Source organism: Pan paniscus, chromosome 6 (assembly GCF_029289425.2).
Source record: "Pan paniscus chromosome 6, NHGRI_mPanPan1-v2.0_pri, whole genome shotgun sequence".
In the NCBI taxonomy this organism is placed as follows: Eukaryota; Metazoa; Chordata; class Mammalia; order Primates; family Hominidae; genus Pan; species Pan paniscus.
The window spans coordinates 89,697,217-89,703,105 of NC_073255.2; positions in this window are offsets into that span (position 1 = coordinate 89,697,217).

Consider the following 5,889-nt stretch of genomic DNA (forward strand, 5'->3'; position numbering starts at 1 on the left):
ATTAATCTCGGTTTTCAAGAGTATTGGTTAATGCACATGAGCAAAAGATTTTACTAAAGATGTTTATTCTTCAGTTGATTCTCTTCCCCTAATTTATTGAGAAATGCTTTATTTGCATTTCTCATTAAAGACTTAACTTCAGGGTGATTTACTTTTTTCTTTTTATCACATAGTGTTTATTAGGACTGGGAAACATAGTGAGACTCTGTCTCTATGAAAAATTAAAAAAAAAATTGACTGGGCATGGTGGCATGCACCTGTAGTTCCAGCTACTTGGGAGGCTGAAGTGGGAGGATCACTTGAGCCCAGGAACCTGAGACTGCAGTGAGCTACGATTGCGTCACTACACTTCAGACTGTGAGACAGAGTAAGACCCTGTCTGGAAAAATATATATACATAGATATACATTTTCTTTATTTTTTATTTTTATCTTTTTTTGAGATGGAGTCTCACTTTGGCGCCCTGGTTGCAGTGCAGTGGCGCGATCTCAGTTCACTGCAACCTCCACCTGCCAAGTTCAAGCGATTCTCCTGCTTCAGCCTTCTGAGTAGCTACCATTACAGGCACGCGCCACCACGCCCAGCTAATTTTTGTATTTTCAGTGGAGACGGGGTTCCACCATGTTGTCCAGGCTGGCCAGGCTGGTCTCGAATTCCTGCCCTCAGGTGATCCGCCCACCTCGGCCTCTCAAAGTGCTGGGATTACAGGCGTGAGCCACCATGCCTGACCTTATGTACTTATATTTTTATGAGAATATTTCTCTTGGTTTTCTGATAAATGAGTTACTGGAACCCTTATGAATTTGAATGCAAATGAAAACAGCTAAATGTTATATAATTGTTGTGTTTAAAAAGCAGATTATAAAACTGTCTATATTATATGATTACAGTTTTATGGAAACAAAACAACAGGCCTAAATGTGTATAGTATAAAGACTGGAAGAGTCAGCACTTCCATGTTCTCAGCGGTTATCCTTGGATGTGAGATCTCATGCACTTTTTGCTCTCTTCTTTGTGCCTTTCCATTTTGCATGCATATTTCTTATAATCTAAAAAGTTACTTAAACATATGCAGCTAAAAACTTTTTTTACTTGTAAAGCATTCAGTGCTAATTTTAACTTTTTTTGTTTAGACGGAGTCTTCTCACTCTGTCGCCCAGGCTGGAGTGCAGTGGTGTGATCTTGGCTCACTGCAACCTCCGCCTCCTGGGTTCAAGTGATTCTCCTACCTCAGCCTCCCAAGTAGCTGGGATTATAGGTGTGTGTCACCACACCCAGCTAATTTTTGTATTTTTAGTAGAGATGGGGTTTCACCATGTTGGCCAGGCTGGTCTTGCACCCCTGATCTCAAGTGATCTGCCCACCTCAGCCTCCCAAAGTGCTGGGATTTCAGGCGTGAGCCACCACGCCCGGCTTTTTTTTTAAAGCTTTTTTGTAAGTCAGCCAGCAAGAACACAGGAGGAAGTACTCAAATCTCCCTTACACAGCTGGGGGCTATGTCAGGTTTTATAAGCGTAGGGTAATGAGGTGTGATTTGATTGGATCTTGCAATAAAGTAATGCTGGGAGGTGTGATCTGACTGGATCCTGCCATGGGGTGACACCAAAACTCAATGTGATTGGATCCTGGCTCCTGCCTTGGGGTGTCTGGTTCTTAAATCGGTCCGAGCTCTTCAGGCTGAGCTCTTAGGTTCCACTCCACGGTGGCACGCTTGGTTAACCTGGACATGCACAGGGTACATGACCTTCAACCTGCGGGTCGATGGCAATTGAAAAACAACTGACAACTTCATTACATAAAAGTTGAACTGATTCGGGTGCAGTGACTCACGCCTGTAATCCTAGCACTTTGGGAGGCCAAGGCAGGTGGATCACCTGAGGTCGAGGAGTTCAAGACCAGCCTGGCCAAAATGGTGAAACCCCGTCTCTACTAAAAATATAAATATTAGCCAGGCGTGGTGGCGCACCCTTGTAATCCCAGCTACCCCAGAGGCTGAGGCAGCAGAATGCTTGAACCTAGGACGTGGAGGTTGCAGTGAGCTGAGATCGTGCCATTGCACTCCAGCCTGGGTGTCAAGAGTGAAACTCCATCAAAAAAAAAAAAAAAGTTGAACTAGATTTGGTCTGATGCAGTTACAGATTTACAAACCGCGTCCCACCCTCCTGCCAACACCTTCCACTCCTCATTCTTGAGGGATTAGGGATGGAGGTCATGCTTCTGTATCGACTTCATGCTGACCAGGGGCACTTAGTCCCCTAAAGTGAGAGGAATGAAACTCTTGGGCTTCTGAGTTCAGATGAGTTCTGGGGTCACCCGGAGTAGCTTGAAAGGCTGGTATTGTTGTAATACCAGCTGAAGGTGGAAGTGTTGGATCCTGGAGGACAAACAGCTCACCATCCATTTAAATAAATAGGACCAAAAAGTAACAGAACAGTGGCCACGAGGGGCCCCAACAGAGGAAGAAACCAGGTGAGGTGTGGTATAGTGGACTCGACTGCCTTCTAAATCTCAGTGGTTGTCCGGGTGCGGTGGCTCACGCCTGTAATTCCAGCAAAAGAAGAGCCGAGGCAGGGTGATCACGAGGTCAGGAGTTCAAGACCAGCCGGGCAAACATGGTGAAACCCCGTCTCTACTGAAAATACAAAAATTAGCCAGGTGTGGTGGCGTGTGCTGTAGTGTCAGCTACTAGGGAGGCTGAGGCAGGAGAATTGCTTGAACCTGGGAGGCGGAGGTTGCAGTGAGCCGAGATTGTGCCACTGCACTCCAGCCTAGGTAACAGAGCGGGACTCCATCTCAGTCAATCAATCAATCTCAGTGGTTGAACTACCCTTGATATGGTTCAGCTCTGTATCCCCAACCAAATCTCATGTCAAATTGCAATTCCCAGTGTTGAGGGAGGGACCTGGTGGGAGGTGATTGGCTCGTGGCGGCTGACGTCCCCCTTGCTGTTCTCGTGATAGTGAGTGAGCGCTCATGGGATCTGGTTGTTTAGAAGCGTGCAGCCCTCCCACTTCACTCTCTCTGTCTCTCCTGCTCCACCATGGCCAGAAACGTGCCTGCTTCCCCTTCGCCTTCTGCCGTGATTGTCAGTTTCTTGAGGCCTCCCCAGCCATGCTTCCTGTACAGCCTGCAGAACTGTGAGTCAATTAAACCTCTTTTCTTCATAAATTCCCCAGTTTCCAGTAGTTCTTTAGAGCAGTGTGAAAACAGACTAATGGACCCTTCTGGTTGAAGGAATGTAGCCATTCTGCTTGTTTAACTATTTCCTTTCTGTTCATCTCTATTTCCCGGGAGGTGTTTATCCAAGTGCAATAGGAGATATTGGTGACTGCAGAGTCCCCTCAGTGTTCTGCTAGTAAATAGTTGAAGGTTGATCAGTGATCTCCAGCATTTTCAGTCTGGCATGGAAAAGCCCCCATGTAACTGGTAAAGGTATCAGTAAGCACCAGGAGGTATCTAAATCCACCAGGAGCCATAGGCATCATGTTGATGTCCATTTACCAGTCTTCCCTGGCAAGATTCTCTGAATTGTACTGCCTTGGCCAAAAGAGGTATGGGAGGGGCTGGGCACAGTGGCTCACGCCTGTAATCCCAGCATTTTGGGAGACCAATTCGGGTAGATCATTAGAGGTCAGGGGTTCAAGACCATCCTGGCCAACATGGTGACATTCCATCTCTACTGAAAATACAAAAAGTTAGCTGGGTTTGGTGTTGGGTGCCTGTAATCCCAGCTACTCGGGAGGCTGAGGCAGGATAATCACTTGAACCTGGGAGGAGGAGGTGGCAGTGAGCTGAGATCTCGCCATTGCACTCCAGCCTGGGCAACAAGAGCGAAACTTCATCTCAAAAAATAAAAAAAGAAGTCTGGGTGTGGTGGCTCATGCCTGTAATCCCAAGACTTTGGGAGGCCAGGATGGGTGGATCATGAGGTCAGGAGTTCAAGACCAGCCTGGCCTAGATGGTGAAACCCTGTCTCGAGTAAAAATACAAATATTAGCTGGGCATGGTGGCACACACCTGTAATCTCAGCTACTCAGAAGTCTGAGACAGAAGAATTGCCAAAACCCGGGAGGGAGAGGTTGCAGTGAGCCGAGATCGCGCCACTGCACTCTAGCCTGGGTGACAGAGCAAGACTCCGTCTCAAAAGAAAGAAAGAGAAAGGAAATTCCCCAGGGAAGTACCTCAGCTTATTTCATGAAGAGGTACTGAAGGAAGCAGAGGCACGTGGAGGACTTCCCCACCTCGTGCAGCTATTTGGGCCATGGCGTCTGAAATGTATTATTTCAGAGTCACCCCTTTGATGACCTTGGCAGTGGACTGCAGTCATCTGTTTAGGCCTTTCCATGGCCCGTGTCAGTGCCAGTATTTCTGTCTGTTGCACATTTGATTTCCTTGCTGTTGGCATTTAGAAGGCCCCCTGTTTCCCAGATCACACCACGGGCATGGACTGCAGAGATTGCGTCTTGTGAGTCTGTAGAAACAGTCAAGGCCTTGTCCTCTCTTAGGTCCAGAGCTCAGGTTAATGCAGATTTTCCCAGCCGTCTGTGCTGAAGTCCCTGTGGGGAGGCTCCCGGCTGGTTTCCTGTAGGTAGACAGCTACACATCCTGCCCTTCATTGGCTTCTTTTCATGAAGCTCCTGCTGTCTACAAAACATGTCTCCCTTTTCTTCTTGAACCACATCTCTGTTATTGAAACTCTAGAAGTCAGCCAGGCACAGTGGCTATGCCTGTAATCCCAGCGCTTTGGGAGGCCAAGGTGGGCGGATCACCTGAGGTCAGGAGTTCAAGACCAGCCTGGCCAACATGGCGAAACCCTGTCTCTAATACAAATACTAAAATTAGCCAAGCATGGTGGCCACTGCACTCCAGCCTGGGTGACAGAGCAAGACTCTGTCTCAAATAAAGAAAGAGAAAGTATCATGCTTTTCAGAGTTCTGTGGGTTGTTATAGTGAATTATCAAACCTGAGGACGTGGTGGGAACCTCCAAATTTGCAGCCAGTTGGTGAGAAGTACATGCGGTCTGTGGACACCCAAGCTTGCAGCTGCATCTGAAGCGAGGGCAGCCTAGCGGGGGCTGGTGGCCTTAACCTGTGGCATTTGATGTAACATCAGGGAGTTGACATCAGAATTACATCACACAGGCCAGGTGCAGTGGCTCATGCTTATAATCCCAGCAATTAGAAAGGCAAGATAAGAAGATCGCTTGAGCTTGAGTCTGAGCCCGCAGTGAGCTATGACCGCACCACTGTACCCCAGTCTGGGTGACAGCACAAGACCCCGACACCAAAAATAAAAAAGAAAAATCACAAAGAATTGCATGGCAGAGTGCCTGTCTTTCACAGCTTGAACTGTTGCAGGAACTTTCTTTTTTTTTTCTTTTTTTTTTTTTTTTTTTTTTTTTTTTGTGATGGAGTCTCGCCCTTTCACCCAGGCTGGAGTGCAGTGGCACCATCTCGGCTCACTGCAGGCTCCGCCTCCTGGGTTCACACCATTCTCCTGCCTCAGCCTCCGGAGTAGCTGGGACTACAGGCGCCTGCCACCGCGCCCAGCTAATTTTTTGTATTTTTAGCAGAGATGGGGTTTCACCGTATTAGCCAGGGTGGTCTTGATCTCCTGACCTCATGATCCGCCCACCTCAGCCTCCCAAAGTGCTGGGATTACAGTCCTGAGCCACCGCGCCTGGAGTTTTTTTTTTTTTTTTTTTTGAGAGGGGTTCGGGAGACATATTCTCTGCTAGTGATTCTCCTGCCTGGTTTTGAACTCCTGCTGGGATCACAGGCGTGAGCCACCACGCCCAGCCACCTTTAGAGTTTTCTTACCACCTGGTTTTCCTCTCTCAATATCTTTCTCTCATTTCCTGCTTTAAAACTCTAGCTTGGGGTCTGGGC